Here is a 19,921-nt window from a genome sequence, read left to right as displayed (position 1 = left end):
ATGGTACGTATGCATCCTCATAAGATCATATTTACTGGAAAAATTGGCAAAAACCTTAGGCATTTTCAAAGACTGGATATTGCTTGCTCATATCGCTATTTTAGAGTAGTGTATTTTTAATTGTTTACTTTGACAACTCAATTTAAAAAATAATAAAAACATTCATGAAAATCCCCAATTAATAATTAACATTGACTCATAGCCAATATTTTGGGGAATAAATTTGATCATAAACAACAAAATATAACCTAATACCTTTACTATAATTACCCTCAAAACAATTGAATGATATAAATTGCATATGTAAAGTTATTGTATCTAATAAAATATCTACAATTTAGTCAGATTCTTTTTCAATGAGTAAATAGATACGACATTGTAAATCAAAACCCGCATATTATTGAAATCTTTAAAAATATACACAATATATTAGCACATACATGAAAACGAATGAGAGTACATGTTAAACTCATTTAAAACATGCCGCCAACGAATGACAATTATTAGAAGGAAATAACATGAAAAAATATGACAATTTTTTTTGAAATAAATAATCTCTCCAACGACGTACCGACGACGCACATCTTCCCACAATGGAGTATAGAGAGTTCACTTTAGACAAGTGCGATCGCAGGCGTGTAAAATAATCTCAAAACTACATTTGTGATTTTTTTCTCCACAATCTATTTTGCTAGATCAAATGATAGTGGAGGTCAAAAATATAAGTCAAAAACAAAAGTTAACATACAAATTTACCACAACTCTTTACCCCCACCATAAATCAGTAACAAATTCCAAATATTCACATTTGAAAGATCACTTAGAGCACACTTCATATGAAAAAACAATTCCATCAACATCTTCGCGCTTGTGCGAGGACTCACTAGTACAATAAATACAATTCTAGATCCATCCCTGCTCTTTTATATGTATCATGTAGATATACGCAAACCAAAAAAGAAATGATTGATTATGTGAATACGATTAGATGACCAGAACGTTAAACAAATTCATTAAATACATCATTTGGATATTGTGAAAATGATTAAATATCCTATAACCCATTATCTGTTCCTACCATTGGAGGGAATTCCAATAAACCAAACTTTGATGATGCTCTCTTGAACTTCAATGGGAGAGAGGGCACTTGGTTTAAAGGAGAACAAATGGACGGCTACTATTTGAGCATATGTTTGAAAATTTGGATTACACACCTGAGAGAGGCAGAGTACGAAGATGGACTGACTTTAAAGAGAGCTGCAGAGACACCCTCTGCTACAAGTTACATCCTTTTTAATACATCTTTTTACTATTTTAGCAGGAGAACTGAATTGTAGCCGTTGGATCTGCAGAGGAAATAGACGCCGCTTCATTCTGCATCACAGCCTTGTCATTAAATCCAACGGCTGGCAGCTTTATGAGCCCCACTATCACACCAAAATGAAAATAAATCAATGGACCACTGTGCGTGTCCTATCCACCAAAAACGAGTTCTTCTTCTTGACTTTCTTCCTGAACTAAAAAGTCTACACGTTTTCGTATCTGTTACAAGTAAGTTTATACAGGCTCTTCCCCCACCACCCCAACATATTGGCTATCTATTCATTTACCGCATACATTGTATGCATCGACTTGTTTTTAGAAATAAAAAGAAATGTTTTGACAGTAAATAATGTAACCAAGTGTAGTTAAGTTTCAAAACTACGTAGCATATGTTTGTTGGATCCACGTATTACTTGCGAAATGATGCCTTCCTTGACTAATGTAAAGTAATTGACGCGTATGAGAAGTGCTTAAGATTATATTCTAATGGAAGTGGTAGTGGAGTACACGTGGAATGGTTTGACCCTTCAAAAAAAATTAATGAAGATGATAGAAACAAGTCATATTAGGCTCTAACAAAAAAGCCAAATATTACGATTAAGAGCTCTAAGAGTTGCGGTAATCCTCTTCAGTCCGTTGATAAGTACCGATAGGAGAACGTAGAGGAAACAAAGGCAAAAGCTCCGGTGCTGGCTCGGCCACGCTTCTCGGACTCGGAAGGAAGTAGAACCCTTTCTCGGCTATGCCCTTGTGCTCTTCCTTGTCCGGCGACGCGTGGGGACGTTTACGAGCTGAATGTGGGCTCATGTGGGCTCACGTGCGCCCAGAATGTGTCGAGATGAGAAACGGGAGAGACCAGGAATCCTCGGTGGAAATGGCTGCAAGAGTCGTCGGTGATGTTGTTGATCTTCAGCTCCATTTTCTTGGATGTTTTACGGCGTTCGTGGAGCTTGAATGCTGGTTTCTTTGGAGTTAAAGGAAGCTTCTGTTGTGCCGCGGAGACGGCAGAGAGTTCCGGTGGTGCTCCGGTGAGTTTGTGGACGATGTTGCGGAAATTTGAGTGGTCTGCTTGAACGAACACGGTGTTCGGGTTGGTGGTATAGCTCGGAGACTGGTGGTGGTGATGGTTCCGGTGGCTCATGGCGGTGGAGATGATGTATAAAGTTGAAACCTTTGGAAGAATAGAAGAGAAGCTTGTTTAGTTTCGTCCGAGAGAGCTTGTCTGCATACTAGCTAACCCAATTATTTAAACAAGGCCGTCTTCTAGTGATTTTTCCACATTTTTTCCCAACGCTATATTACTATGTTTCACTCTGCACGTCTAGAAATTTTAGTTATCAAGTTGACCAAAACAATTAACCTTTCTGTTGCTAATTATTAATTTAATATTATTATATGATTCAAACACGGATTCAATTTTCTTCTAGTTGGTTACAACGTCAAAGCCAACCCCAAGCTAGATTCTAACCCGCCCGACTGGGCGGGTGTTATTTTTTTCAACAATATACCATTTATAATTTCTTCTGTTTTTGATATGTCGTAAAACTATTTTATACGTGTTTCTATATGTTAGAGTGTGTTCATTTTGTATCCTTGTTTGATATATAATAGATAGCGACATCCTTTTTTAAACGGATCTACTATTCTATTAAATTTATTAATACAATTTATTAACTTGTATGATTATCTAAATGACCACAATAAAAATATATCTAAAATACAAAATTATATTAGTTTTTGGATTTTCATTTTAATCACATTATATTGGGTTATCTTGTTGACATTCTTTTATAAATGTTATTTTATCGATTTTTTTTTTACAAAACATAGAAATATAGAAAACATTATTAATGAAATTACCACTAATAGAGAATTATATATATGTATATAGCATAATGTAGTATATCTTATAAGAAAGATATAAAAATTTGTTAACAATTGGCCCATTTAAAAGAGAAACAAAATTAAAATTTTAATACTTTAATTAGTTGTTAGGGAAAGAAAATAATAAATTAATAACAATTATTGTTATGATATTATTATGCAAATATAAAAATATCAGTTGTGATTTCTAGGAAATAGTCCAATGTGACTTTTAAATGGTAGATAAAATCTGTACTTCTCTTTTAATAGAGAAGATTCGAATTGTTGCCAATTCCCCTAAGAAGTGAGAAACATCATATAGATTACTCGGTGATAATGAGAAATGGCCGGTCCTTTGTTGACTTGGTAAGCAAATTAATTATTACCAGAACTTGGTTGCGCGGATGTTTGTTTTCATTCATATTTACATAAGTTTTTTTGTGTTTACATCATTGTTATATATAATACAAACATTAAACATATTTTCAAAAATGTATATGACTTATTTAAATACAATAGTGTTATATTTTAGTTGATTGTTTTGGCATAGGCTATGCTTTAGAAAATAATTAAATTTTAGTGAAACAAATTATAATATACCATATAAATAAGATTAGATTCAAAACGATTTTCCTCTTTTAGTAGTAGTTGTATATTTAAAAAATATAGTAAAATTTTAATGCATTCGTTCATGTATATATTCATTTCGTATATATATTGTTGTTTATTTATAGTTGGAGTAGGACATGTAAAACTTTATATATACTGATTAATAAATCAATCTGGTATAGTTTTTAAATAATAAAATAAAATAGTTTTTAACTCAATAGAATATACAAACGCTAATAATAGTTTACTAAAACCATACACATCAACGATATGTAAAGATGTTAAATATTTCATCTATGAAAGTGTAGATTAAAATTTAACCATTAGTAAGAATATATGATTTGTGTTAAACGTTATTGACATAAATTGTAATGTTACATGATAGAAGCATTTAAAGTTGTGGCCCATAAGAGATAGTTTAAATTAAAAAATTACAAAAGTAATAAGTCATGATTATGTGTTTAATAAATAAGATATTTTTATTTTAAATTTTAAATAGAAATAGATATTGCTTTCCAACAAAATCTTTTTTAAAATCTTTGTCAAATGTATTTTTGAAAAGTAATTATTTTAAGTTGCTATTATCATTGAAATATTTTGTATAATTTTCTTTTTTATAAATCGAAACTAAATTACATTTAAATATCTGATTTTATTTTATGGTAACTTAAATTTAAATTAATCAGTTTTCGAATTTTTTTTAAATGATCCTGAAAAGATTCTCAAAATATTTTGTTAGTGTTTTCTTATATAAATATTTATTTTTATTTTAAATAAAAATGAAGATATTAAGTGATATTATAGTTAAGTTATGTACATTTTATAAACTTTCTAAATAATGGTCCAATTTAAAATATCACTCATGAATGAAGTTGTGGCTTCTCTTTTAATATAATAGACTAGATTAAAGGGCGGGTATATTTTTTGTTTTACATTTTTTAGAAATTTAATTTTCATATTTGTATTTTAATCATATTTGTGTTTTTCCTTGTAATCATATTTGTGTATAATATTTTTCGTAAATGATTAGTAAGAAATTTTATTATTGTATTAAAATAATTGGACTGAACCTATATCAATAGGTTATTTTTCTAAATTAATAGAATAGATATAGAATCTACAAAAATCACAAAAATTCAAAAACCCAGTTACCGGTTAAACCACTGGTTTAACCAATAGATAAATTTTACCTTTTTAGTTTTTAATTATGTTTTTAAAATCCGTTTTCTATAATGTTTTGATAAAGAAGTTAGGTTTTTCAGTTTTGTTATCAAAAAATTATTAATAATGTTTTACTTTTGTTTACTTTAGATTTGAAGTTTAATTTTATTATTCACATTACACAAATAAATATTTATGAATTTTCAAGTCTTTATATTTTCTGTTAAATTTCATAATTCTTAACTTGTTACAAAAAATATTTAAATAATCTGAACTATTTTTGATATTTTATATGTCAAATAAAAATAAAAATATAGAAACTAAAGTAAAACATTATTCTCAAGACTAATGTTTTGGGAATAACCTATAACTGCATGTAAGTAAAACTAAAATAAAACATTTCAAAATATACCCGCCACTTTATTATTCTCCCTGCCAACTTACCCGAACCTTAAAAATAGGATTTTTGTTAGTTATCAAATGTGGAGAAGTTACATTTTACATGCAGTTATAATTTATTTTATGTAGTTATATTTTAGACGTAGTTATATTTTAATTTGGACACAACCTATATTAATTGGTCATGTTGCTAATTTAATAGTATTGATTTCCGCATTATCTCTAATAGCTTATGACAGGATAAAATATCAGTAAATTTTTATTTGATTTGTTATCTGTTTCGATTTGAATAGAAAGATCCGGATATTCCTAACTATACGGAGTAAATTAAATACTAATATATAATATCCATAAAAAAAAAGTAAATCATAGATACTAATATTTTTAAGAATAGATTTCTGATACAATATGTATATGCATATATATAAACATATATTTAAAGGATCTATATATAAGTTATAGAAATATTATATCGTATATAATTTTTACAATATTTTTATTTACTATAAGTTTTTGAATTTTTAAAAGTAAATAAATGTTTATCTTTTGTAATAAAATATATATTATTTTCTATAAGTTTTTGAATTTTTTTATTTTTATTTGTCTAAATTTTGTATTTTTTACATATCAAATAGAATATCTAGTAAAAATCTAAATTTTCTAGATATATAGAACACAAAATATCGAGATGGCTATGAAGCAAATTAGAATAAAAGAAATTAGGCCTTATATACATGAATAAAGACATAATTAGCTATATACCCCATTCATTATTGACATTTTTTAAATACCAAACTATCTTTCTTCTCTCTCTCTCTCTCTCTCTCTCTCTCTCTCTCTCTCTCTCTCTCTCTCTCTCTCTCTCTCTCTCTCTCTCTCTCTCTCTCTCTCTCTCTCTCGTGTTTCTTCTTCCAAATCCTGCCCAAATATTAAATTTTATTTCTTTTCTTTCATTTTTGAGTTTCCTTAAAATTTCTAACTTATTCTTCTTGTTTTGTCAATAGATTCTTCACTTTTTTTCTATCTTCAAAGATGTGAATCCATATTCATTTAAATATATTTCTTTCAACTTAGCATCTGGATCCAACTAGTATTATGGCTCTGGATCCTAAAACAGGCTCTTCTGTTAATCCTTGGGTTGATTCAATTGGCGAGGAAATTGACTACTTAGGAGATGCTTTTATCTTGTTCATCCACTTTCCCAGATCGAAACAGAGATGATTTTTGTCAGAATTCTAGAATTGGATCTCAAAAGTTTATGGTTTAGTGAAGACCACAACGAAGATGATGGATGTGCTATCGAGTATAGTGAAAAGGTAAATCTTTACTTAGCTGTTACAAAACATGTTAAAGATATTTAAAATGATTTTAAAAATGTTAATAAATAGCTGTTATTGGTTGGTACATAATTTGTTAAATGGTACAAAATTTGTTACCGGTATAACAAATCACATAACATTGTACGTCAAAACTTAGCAGCTACATCTTATATAGAATGTTTCTATTAACCGGTACATGTTTGGTTAACGGTTATAAAACATGTTATCGTTTTTAAATTGGTTGCCAATATGTTAAAAATACCTATCGACACCTACTATATATTTTGTTAAATGGTAAAAAATATATTATCGTGCTAACTTAATCATTATCTATTCAACAAATATATTCTTAACGGTTAACAATTATCTATTTATATAAAGTATGGTATACTCCCTCCTGGTGCTGCCACATAGGATGCCAGGTCAGAAATTCGAGCTCCCTGGCGTTGACACGTGTCCCGGATCAAAAACGCGCCGTTTCATTAATGTTGTTATTACGTGGGCTTTTGATCGTATTGTATATGCTGTTGGGCTTAATTGCTGTCGGCCCGGCCAGGACACTTCACGCTAACCCGAATCCATATACGTCAAAACATGTCTGTTCTTCGTTTCACTTTATTCTGCGGCGAGGTGACGATCGAGTTCCTCTGATTTCTCGAAACGGATTGCGTTATGGATTCTATGTGTTTAATCCCATTAATACAGTCGCCCACTACAAATTCTTCAATGCATGTTTTGCGTTGGCGAGATATGTAATTTCTGGGTATAAATACATATGTATTATTCCGCTGTAAGTCTCGATCTCTTCTTCTTTCTACTAATCATCTCTCATATACAAAATCGTTCTCAAAGTTCACTGATATTGAAATTTATTTTGAACCTCATCCTGTTTTAGTCTATCCTCTGAATGGGAGATGATTTCGTTTTTGATTTTGTTAAATTTATTCATGTATTGCTTATCAATTTTTTAATTCAAAAGCTTCGTGGTGGTTGATTTTGTTTCAGATTGTTCTTTTTTTAATTCCTCTCCCTTTGATAATCTCCTTTATGTTTCCCCTTCGATTGCTGTTCATTTTTTAGGTCGTAAGATCAACGAGTCACAGAAAAGTAAAATACTTTATTGGCCTTTCACTGAAATTTGCAGCTTCGTATTGTTCTCAAAGTTCATTGATGATCATATCTTTCTCAGCTTCGTTTAGATTCCACTCACGGTAGGGGTAGTCAAATAATCCTTTTTATTCCTCTTGAAATTGATACAGGTGACCAGCTTGATAACAGGCTCATCTTTTGCCAAAGATTCTGACTTTCTTCAACAGATTCAAACAAAGAGTTGAGTTTTCTTTTGGTATTTGATGAGTCTATTCTAGGTTTGATTCAGTGAAATAATTATTGGTGTTATTTGCGCTTCATTGCAGCTTATGTAACTTATCGTAAGTTGACGCTTTTTTGTATTCAGGGGTTTATAAGGATGACACAAAGTGGTCAAGAAGAAACTATGGCATCTCAACGTTCCAGTGCTATGGTTGATATCAATATATTGCTGTATAAGATCAACTTTGTTATTCATTGAATTTTTATCCAAACATCCGTTTGTTTCGTTTTTCGTAATAAAGTGGGTAATCTATAATATCGTGAAACTGCCGTATAAAAAAAATTATTCACTGCTTTTTTGTTCGACAATTTCAAAGAGATAATGATGAAAATACCAAATTGGAAAATTGATAATAACAAAAAAAAAATTACGAATCCCTGAGTTGAATTTAAACGTTTTATCAAACAAATATTAAAACTACATATATCATAGAAGTGAATCCTATGTTTTTTTTCTCTTTAAATCAACAAATTCAGTTTTGTGAAATTAACAAGGTATTATTAACGCAAAACAAGAATTAAAAGCTAATAGATGATCAAAACAAATTTCCAAAAACAATAGTTTTTGAGAAACAAATTTGAACAAAATATAAAGAAAATACACGGGTTTGTCAATCCTATGGCTATGATTGTACTTACATATTCGAGGACTCAAATATTCACACCTTATATGGTTTTTATGTAGATTTGATGTGTGAAAAGCGTGGGAAGAACCATATTTGTTTGGTTTTGGCTCCGACAAGAGAGAGCATGCTGGATATGTTGAGAAGGGATTCAGAGAAGCTTTATCTCTCGGTGGTGCACTGAACAGAAGATTGAGCAACCGTCTGGATACATCAACAGCAGATGCAGATACATGGCAGTGGAACACCGCTTCTGAAATCTATTCTTTGTCAAAGTTAAGCACACACAGTCGTTATTAATGTTAATCCTAAATTGGTTGCAGGTATAGGCTATGTCCAATAATTGATAAATCTGCTCCTGTCTATATCACCATTGGTGATGGAGAAAAATTGAAGCATCAACACCACTGCAAAGGAAGCAGAGACAGCAAAAGCCGAAGCAGAAGCAGCTCAAGCTTACACTGAAGAAGTTTCAAAGACACTGAGAGGATGAAACATCTGCAAAATGGTAAACACAATCTCCTTATATCACACAACACACAATAAAGAAATACTTTTTCATGGTCGTATTGAGAATTTGATATAACAGATGGTTTATATGTGAGGTGACAGGGGAGGAAAAAGAATGTCTAGCAGGGGAAGAGAAGCATGAAAGTAGTGTCTGTTGATGATTTTCTACTTGGAAACTCTTTTTAGTTGTAAGTGTAACCTTCTTCGTATATGTAACAAATAATTCTTTAGCTGGAGAACTTTTGGCAGATTAAAAATGTGTTAGATATTTTGAAATTGGAAAGATATGCGGGCAACTGTTTTTTCTTTGTCATCTGGTGGATTAATATTCAAACTTATAACGGGCAAATTATACTGTTATAGCGGGTAAAAAGTATTTGTTTTAGTCTGAGAAAGAAATCAGCGGAGCCATTAACAAATCGTGACATTTTCTCTTCGTTAAAGCTTTCTGATGTTCTGTTATTTAATTCTCGCGTGAAACATTTACACATTTAAAGCTATTTTCACTATAATGTAACCCAACCGGGTAAGTCGTACCAAATAATTTTTCACATCAATTTTTTTCTATAAAAATATTCAAAAAGATATTTTCTCTGTCTCAAAGAATCAATATTCATACATTAAATTTGTAATAAACTATATCCCAAAGGTTTTAACCAATGGAGTTTTGGAAAAGACAATTTATTTTTAAAATTTTAAAATCTACCAATAAACAATGTATTGAAAATGCAGAAAAATATGTATATCTTTGAAATAAATATTTTGAAAAAAAACGTTGATCTTTTGTAACGAAAAACTATATCTAAAACAGTAAAAAAAAATTAAAATTAAAAAGAAAATACTAATATGAAAAAATATATTACCTAATATGAACAAGAAACGTAATATAATGAAATTTGACAAAAATAATAAAATAAATATATAAAATGACTTGAATATATTACAAAATAATATAATAAATATATTACAAAATATACCTCGATACATTACACGTAGAGCATATCCCGCCCGTAGGGCGGGCCGATCCTAGTTGTATTATATAGAAATCAAACAGTTGTATTATGGTTCAGCTTTGCATTAAATATCTATAGTTAACACACTAATAATTTACTATGTTTAGTTTCTCTGTATACATTGTTTTTTCTTTCTTTTGAAATAGTTGCAGTTTGTTGACAGAGTAAGTGATAATTTGGAGATTTAAGAAGAAGATCGGTTTGAAATGAAGTTTTAATCTTAGTTAATGTTGAAAAAATTGGGAAAGAGAATGATAGAGGATGGAGATGTAAGTTCGGGAAAGAAAGAGAATCAAGATAAAAATTTAGGGCAGGGGCAAAACGGGAAAGTGAGACACGATTTTCTACTGTAGATTTAGGTTTTTCATGGTTTTGGGTAGTTACCTAATTTTGACTCCATTTGTGTATATCTAGCAAATTAACTCCTAGAATAATTGATTATTAGACAAAACACCGTATTCACCCATAGGGAAGACCACGCACACAAATGTGTATATTGCAAATTAGTTTAACTTAGACGTGGTTGATGAATCTATCTTATTAAAGTAGAAGTACTTTAAGCTTTTGTTTGGTAATAGGGATATGAGTCTTTAAAAAAATTAAATTTTGTTTGGTAACAAAGATAGTAGAGAATTTTGTCTTTTCCTTTTTTAAATGATAGATTTAAGTATTTAATGTATTTTCCTAACTTAAATAATAGATTTCTTTAATAGAATGAATCTTAACCAAAATAAATTTCCTTATAGATTTTTTGTTAACACTAAATATTTTTCAATATTTATTAATAAAAATAATAGAAAAAATCACACATCAAAATCAATTTATATATCATATAAATAAAATATAAAATATTTTATTTATAAATTTTTTGTATAACACTTTTATAATATAAGTCCAATTAGTTATAAATATTATATTTTTATATGATACACTGTGATATAATAGACGATTAAAATCACATAATATAATTATTTAAAGTAATAAATAAAATTTTTGTTTTAAAATGTTATACTAAAAATTATGTAATACATATTAATTTACACACACACATATATATTATCATTAGAACAAAGAAAAAAAATTGAAGTGAAAGCAAATATTTATACGGCCACGGGTAAAACTATAGAAATAAACAACTGGCGTAAGATTTTTTTTAAACAATTTTTTTTAATTTCAAATATGTTTATATATTTTATTTATTTATAAATTATTTTATTTTTATTAATAGTGCTAAGATTTTGGAATTGGAAAAATTATGACTCATCTCTATATTATTTTAATTAGGAATTTAAAATTTATATCAAAATATTTTTTTAAACTTTTAGTTTTTATTATAACTAGAAATGTTAATTTTCAATCTAAATTTATGTTTAAATATTACAAATATATCATTTATAAATAAAAAACTAAAAACATAAAATAAATATCCGTCCGGTTGGGCGGGTTAAGATCTAGTTTGATATTTAAGACAAAAGGTGAAAAACATAAGCACAGAGAATGTCTAATATTATGTAATTTGTGTAGGTAATTTCGTAATGTAATGAGTGAACTGTTGATATATTGACCCTAAGACCATAATATGTAACAACTTTTTTTAGGACAGTCAAACTAGAGGAGAAGAATCAACGAAGAAGAATTCTTCACGTTGCATGTAAAGTTTATCCGACATGATCTTGAAATGAGAAAAAGTTTACTCCATCCGTATGTGTAGAGAAAGCTGACCATTCTTCAGGGTTACGACACCATCTTCATTAGTTAAAAATAATCCGTCGCAAAAACTACATCAAGGTATTGGAGAGTCTTCGTACATTCCATTGTTACAATCAGTTTCACTAAAATATATTACATGACCTAATAGAAATAAAGACATAGTTTATATCTAAATTTGACACCGATAATTACATTTAAAGTTGACTTTTAGTTTTGGTAATTTTTTAGAATACAATAATAACTCATACATCATCATTAAAATAAATAAATTCAAATATGACATTAATAATATAATATAAATATAAATTTTTTTATAAATTTTGAAATATTATTATAATCATACAATTTTTATTAATAGACGCGATTTTTAAAAATTTTATACTCTTATAAAAATATTGTTTCGAAGTGATTTAGCACAGATTTTCTTTACAATCAATTTCACTAAAAAAATGTGACATAACATAGTAAAAACGATGACATGACTTATGAATATATATGACATGGATAATTACAGTTAACGTCGATTCTATTTATGGTAAAAAATTAGAATATGGTAATAATTCATACATCATCATTAAAATTAATATATTCAAATATGACAATAAATAATATAATAATATAATAATATAAATATAAAATATTTTCAAATTTTGAAATTTTATTTAAGTCGAAACTGAAGAGCAAGGGGCCTAAGATCAAGAAGCTTCCTCCACGCCCAGGAGTCTGAAGTATCGGCTTGTATGGTCCAGAAAGATTGTTCATGTAGGTGAGTGCTCTGATGCCATTCCACCCAAAGCGATGGGGATTTTGATAAAAGCAGCCAAATGAATTTTAGGCATAGAACATGATTCCATACAGTGAAGTTTCTGACTCCGAGGCCGCTCTCGTTCTTAGGTAAGCAGACCGTACTCCAATCCACTTTGGCAATACTTTCTTCTCAATATTTCCAGACCAAAGGAATCTAGAACATAGAGATTTGATGCTTTTGATGCAGCCTTTGGGTAGGATGAAAGCATATAGCCAGAAAGATACAGTTCCGAATATAACCGTCTTGAGCAATTGAAGTCTCCCTGCGAAGGAGAGCAGTTTTACCGACCAGGACTTGAAGATCACGGTTAGCTTAGACAGTAAGGCCGAGTACTCCGAGATTTTCAGTTTTCTGCTCATGAGGGGGAGTCCGAGATATCTGATAGGGAGCTGACCAGTTGGGAAACCAAAGCTATTGATGGCACTGGTTTCACAATGGTCCAACCCTGTTGTGAAGATCTCTGATTTAGAAGTATTCATTTGCAGGCCTGACCAAGAGGCAAAGTCATCCAGACATTCCGCAATACCGTGAAGACTATTACTTGAACCATCAAAGAAGATCATTACGTCATCAGCGAACATGTCTTTTATCTTCCGCAATCCCGTTATGTTTTTTATCTTTAGCTCTTCTATGAATGGTGGTCTGGTCGATCACTCTCTCTCTCTCTGGATAAGTAAATAGGCAGTGAGCCGGGGCGGGAAAAACATGTCTTGGCAAATGACATTTGTTCTCATCTCACAACTTTGTACTTTCCGACAGACGTGTTTCAGTTTTAACAGTTGAATAATGAAGGAGGAACTATGTATCCATAATAATAGATTACTTGCTCGATACATTTCGTCTCTGGCTTAATTAATGCGTTATGAGATGTTCCTAAGTATTTTTCAATTACTGGAAATCATTAATGGGGGTATCATTTCTTCGTGTATATCATTGGCTTAGTCATGTGTAAAGGAACAAAGCATATGATTTGCTTTGTAGTTATTTATTTAGTATCTTTAAGAAAACAATTAAGAAAGTCTAATCATTACTCCTTCCGTTTCGAATTAATTGTCATTTTAGAGTACAATTTTCGTTTCAAAATAATTGTTGTTTTTGATTTTCGATGCAAAACCTATTGACAATATTCTCTATTTTATTTTTCTATTGGTTGGTTGATATATGGTTAGATATATTGATAATAGTGCTTTTATTTTTAAAATATGTAAAATTAAATATTTTCTTAATCCGTGTACATAAATATAGAACGACAAATAATATGAAACAGAGGGAGTATATCATATTTTTTCCTGGCTCTCTCTCTTTCTAGTAAACGAGTAATTTAGGCCTTGATTGGTAGAGCATTAGCATTAGCATTATGTTCCACATTATCCAATCAACATTTGTTAGAAAAGCATTTAGAAAAGCATTTACTAAATGCTAATGCTCTCTGGCAAATGCTCTCTGGCAAATGCTCTCATATGGAACTTTTAGAAGAGCATTTGCATTTACAATTTATAAATTTAAGAAATAAATATAATTAGTTCATTTATTTGATTTAATAATATCATAAAATTATTTTGATATCCAGAAAATGAAATTTTGATTTATAAAATAAATTTACAATATATATATTTCTTTTTTTAAAAAGTATTTCACATTTAAAATATAATTTAATTATATAAATTATATTATATTTTAAATGCAAAATATTATTAAACAAAATAAATAAATTATCATTATATATATATAAACTATATCTCTTTTATATATTAATGTATAAAATAAAAAAAAAATATAAATTTATTTTTGGATATAAATAATTTGAATATTATTAAACAAAATAAATAAATTATCATTATATATATTATTTATTTTATTTAATAACATTAAAAATTATTTATATCCAAAAATAAATTTATATTTTAAAAATATGTATATTTTTCTAAATAATAACATTTCACATTTAAAATTTAATTCAATTTATGTTATTAATTGAGATTCATTATTTTAATAAAAAATATATTATTAATATATATATCATAATTTAATATATATAATTTTAAAATAAATATATTATATACTATATTTTATAAAAAAAAATAAAATTGTATACTGCTACTGCTCTACTAATCATCTTATTAAAAGTTTTAATAAGAACATACAGCTTCTGCAGCATACTGCTTCTACAGCATACTGCTACTGCTTCTTCATCATCAGTTTACAGTACTATTATATAGAAGGGATTAAAGAAAGAAATAAAAATACTAATGACTTTGAGTTCAAGAAACAAAAGAAAAATTCCACTCTATCATTATTTACAAGGAAGATCCTAGCTTTCATCGACGACCAAAAGAAAGACTCCAAGAAAGCAAATACAAATAATTAAATTACTCATTTTATAGATCATTTATTTTATAAAAAGTCCAATTTTATTAATAAGTATTGCAATTATTTAACATTTATATTATTATTTATTATAAATAAACCAAAGATCCGATACAAATATCATAATACTTTATTTTAATGACACTAAAAATATTTAGACATTTATAGTTAAAACGGTAAATATAAAATTTAGGTTGTGTATTATATTCACAATATTTAGCGAGAAGCACAAGGAGTAAGGCAGTTACAATTTCCATACGTAGGTGGACAATAACCACTAGCACGAGGATTTGGGTATTTCTTCCTACACGCACTGTCACATATTGATAGAGAACAATTGAGCATTCGGATTGGATATTGACATAGGCTTCCTGGATTTCCCTGTGCATCTGTCGTCATTCCTGTTAGATACAAAATTTCAAATCTTATAAGGGAGAAAAAATAATAATAAGGTTTATTTATTAATGAATTATAAAACTTATTTATCATCAAAAAGTTCTTAGTAAACCATTTTTAAGCATTATAAATAAAATAACACATAGATTTTATTATTAAATAAAAATATGATTTGAACGAAATATTATTTTTCATTTTTTGTAGAAATATTTTGAAGAATTATGTGCATATTAATAAAAAAATAGCAGTTTTAAACACAACTACTTTATATATAGGAAAATCATAACATATCAACTATATATATATATTATGTGATGGTTCAAAATATAAGGGCATGCCCATTAGAGGTTCATGGATGGGGTTCACACCCTTCCCCCCAAAAAATAATAATAGAATATTAGCACAGTGGTGAATTCTTCTCTCCTAAAGCTCTCCTAGCCCGCGATTGGTCTAGTTTATTTTTTTTAAAAAAAAAAATCAGAAAAAAAAAGAAAAAAAAATTAATAATAAAAAATTGAAAAGATGAACCTCAAGAGGGGGTTCATTGATGGGGGTGCTCTAACATAAATTTACATTAGAAATATAATTCATGCTATTATGAAAAATGCTGGTTAACATATTTTTATGTGCATGAAAAAAAAATTACAGAAATAGATGATAAGAATGACAATATCTAGAATTTTTTTATCACAGTATTTCTTCATCATGTATATAAATACTATAAATTTTTAAAATAAAATAGGAAATAAACTCTTAAAATATTTTTGGGTTAATCCTTTTAAGTTTAACACAAAAATGTTTGGCTCGGTTTTTTATATTCTTTAGCCTGTTAGGTATTTATGAAATTACATTGAAAGATAATTTAATACTATATTTTATATAGTAAACAAAATTAATACATGGGTCTACAATATATTGAAAATAAAATTTAAAAGATCTAATTATTATAATCATTTTATTATAAAATTACTGTATGCAATATAATAAGACAAACCTAGTAAAAGAATGATGAATGCAATTAAGAAGGTGAATAAGAGTAGAAAGGATTTTCTCATCATGGATAACGGAAATGGATTGATAGTGGGTTAAAAACTAAGGAAATAAATGAAGTGTTTCTATTTTTACAATAGAAAAAAGAAGTATTCTTACATATATGTATATAATAAAATATCTAATTTAAGCTACTCACATTATTATGTTCCGATTTAAGCGAATCAAATTTAGAAAAATTCCAAATTTTAACTCATGTAATATGTGAAACTTTAGACTCGTTCGTTTTCCTATATACAAATAGAAGAATGCGTTTTTATGCCTGAAATTATCTTTGATGTTCTCGATCAAAAAAATGTATTGCTATTTTGAGAATTATAAATTTATTTAAAGGGACTTTCAATAAAACACTGCTTAAATATATAGTTTATTAGGTGAATATTCCATACGTAACATAATTTATAGATTATATACAAACTTATATTAAGTATACAGTTTGTATGGCCATTTCATTGATATGTATAAAATTTAGAGTTATACGTATGTATAATTTATAGATTTAATGTATGTTTATATATGAAATAAGAAAATTGTCTGGCAGTTTATGTTAATATATTTGTATATCGAGAAAGGGAACGTGAGGGCACGTGACTTGCTCACATGTTGGTATTATTTTTGCCGTCATTTATGGTAATATAGTCCGTGACTTGCGGTAATTACTTACGGGGATGATTGGTGATGGTTGTGAGTGCTCTATACAATTTCGATTTTCTCAACAATGATAAAACCCAAGCTCTAATAAGAAAATATAAAGTTATAACACAAAATCATTAAAATGAAATATATTGGTTTAGAAATTAATTTGTTTGCAGTTTTTTGTTTAGTGCTTTTAAATTTTAGGGCTTATTTTCTCAATAACCTAAATCATAATTGAAATTAAGTGCATGTCATTGATTTTGACATAATGTAATAACTAACATTTATACCAATTATTATCCGGTTTTACCTTTTCTCCCTGTAACCATCCAGTGACTTTTGTGTTGTTAGAGATGATGTGGCCAAAATAAATATATGGTGAATAAGACATTTACGTATGATGTCAACTAAATAAGATGTGGCCAAAATCTAGTGTACACTATTTTTAACGACAATACCAAAATCATCCACATCACTATTTTACCTCTAATTAGTAAATATATATCATAATCAGTAAACTATAAACCAAATATAATTTATAATTTTTTTATTATATATTTAAAATTTATCAGCCATAATATAGAACATAGATATTAAATCTTACCCACCCAATTATATATTAAAACCTAGACAAATTCTCTAGTTACTAAATCTAAACTCAAATAACTGAACTATAAACCCAAACAAAATTTATATAAAATGCTATCAATTTTCTCAACATAACCACATAGTATAGAACATTTATAAATAGTATAGAAAGATTAACCTTTAAATACTAAACCCTAAATTGTTATCATCAAACCCAAACTTGGAAATGTCAACCCACATCCGAGATATAAATAGTGTCCCCCGTTTTCAAATAATGACATTCACCAGGTTCATAATACTAATACTACATGGTGGATATAATATAGTACTCTTAGAGTGTACGAGAAACTAAACTTTAGTTCTCGTTCAATAATTCAGGAGACTTTAGTAGCAAGATTATATGAATGTTGTACTATTCAATTATTGAATCGAATAGAATTCATGATAACATTAAACCCTAACTTGGAAATTTCAACCCACATCCGAGATATAAATAGTTTCCCCCGTTTTCAAATAATGACATTTACCAGGTTCATAATAATATATTACATGGTGGATATAGTATAGTACTTTTAGAGTGTACATGAAACTAAAGTTTAGTTCTCATTCAATAATTCAGGGGACTTTAGTAGTAAGGTTATATGAATGTTGTACTACTATATTATTGAATAGAATAGACTGACACAACGACATGGATGAGTTCATATCACTGATACAAGTAATGGAGCAACGAGGGTGAGTCAGTGAAATCTCCACCCAGATGATAACACTAAACCTTAACCTGGAGATGTCAACCCACATCCGAGATATAAACAGTTTCCCCTATTTTCAAATAATGATACTCACCAGATTCATAATACTATACTACATGGTGGATATAGTATAGTACTTTTAGAGTGTACGGGGAATTAAACTTTACTTCTCGTTCAATAATTCATAGGACTTTAGTAGTAAGGTTATATAGATGTTGTACTAATATATTATTGAATAGAATATTCTAACATTACAATATAGATGGGGTCATATCAGTAATACAAGTAATATAGTAACGAGGGTGAGTTAGTGAAACTCAACTCAGATGATAAAACTATACCCTAACCCGGAAATGTCAACCCACATCCGAGTTATAAACAATTTCTCCCGTTTTCAAATATTGACAGTCACCAGATTATTACATTTTTAAGAAATAGTATAGAAATATGTCCCAAATAATATGGTAACCTTACATTAATAGTTAAATTTTAGAATATATAGTATACTATTTCGTTCACCGATGGTATAGACGTCGAGTTCATCTTCTTCAATTCTTCTTTTTCCGAACGTGCTGATACATCTTCTTTTCGTTCACCGTCGTTATTCTTCACCACCATATAAATATCATCTTTATCTCTTCTTCTTTTTTCGACATATCAACACTTCTACCGATCCGTCGTCGTAATTCGTCACCATTGTATCACTAAAACAAAAACAGAAATCCTTTATATACTAAAGCACAAGTCACACGGCCATCAAATTCTGACACATGGCTTGTGCTTCAATATAATTTAAAAAAAAATGCATCTTTAATACATTTAAGATCTACTCGATGAAAAATAAAGTTGCATAAGTCTTTAAACAATTCCCCCACCTTCACACACGATCTCCCACTTTTTTCACTTAAACTGTTTAGGGTTAGTTTGAACTTTAAAAATGGAAATTATTATTCTTTTTGTGCACTGAACTTTTAACCATTTCAACAACAATTTTTTTTTAAAAAAATCGTTTTTGTTCTGACGTGTTTCTTCTATCTTTTTTTTCTCTGCATCAGTTTCACACTAATTTGTTTTTAACATCAGTTTCTCATTAAGTTTCATATGAAACTTATGCTGCAAAATCTGAGTTAACAAATGAATTAAGCATCAATTTTTGAAACTATTTTTGTTTGTTGTGTTAATGTAGTGAAGGCAGAGAAATAATAGCAAACAGTAAAACACACAAGTTTATTTTTTCGAATTCACTAGAACAAGAGAGTCTTACACCAATCTTTTCTATTACAAGAATCCTTTAGGATTAGCCTAAATCCTAAGCTAAAACTCACCCTAGAGTCTAGACTTCTGTTTATCAGGATCCTCCAAACCCCGAGCTAAACTCCTCCTGAGTCTAGGCTTCAATCTTCCACTTCACGGAAGTACTTCA

General features: G+C 28.7%; 1 long non-coding RNA gene and 1 pseudogene across 1 annotated transcript; one reads left to right on the top strand and one right to left on the bottom strand.

The window, feature by feature from the left end:
- Positions 1 to 837: 837 nt before the first annotated feature.
- Positions 838 to 2,643, bottom strand: LOC108816104 (VQ motif-containing protein 11-like; annotated as a pseudogene).
- A 4,563-nt stretch (positions 2,644 to 7,206) lies between these two features.
- On the top strand, positions 7,207 to 8,311 carry LOC130497704 (uncharacterized). Its single transcript, XR_008936713.1, has 3 exons — positions 7,207 to 7,464; positions 7,934 to 8,003; positions 8,131 to 8,311. It is a non-coding gene; the product is annotated as an uncharacterized LOC130497704 (long non-coding RNA).
- Positions 8,312 to 19,921: the final 11,610 nt, after the last annotated feature.

The sequence above is a fragment of the Raphanus sativus genome, chromosome 7 (genome assembly GCF_000801105.2).
Source record: "Raphanus sativus cultivar WK10039 chromosome 7, ASM80110v3, whole genome shotgun sequence".
In the NCBI taxonomy this organism is placed as follows: Eukaryota; Viridiplantae; Streptophyta; class Magnoliopsida; order Brassicales; family Brassicaceae; genus Raphanus; species Raphanus sativus.
Note: the sequence above shows the minus strand (reverse complement) of the source record. Positions and strands in the feature narration are given on the sequence as shown.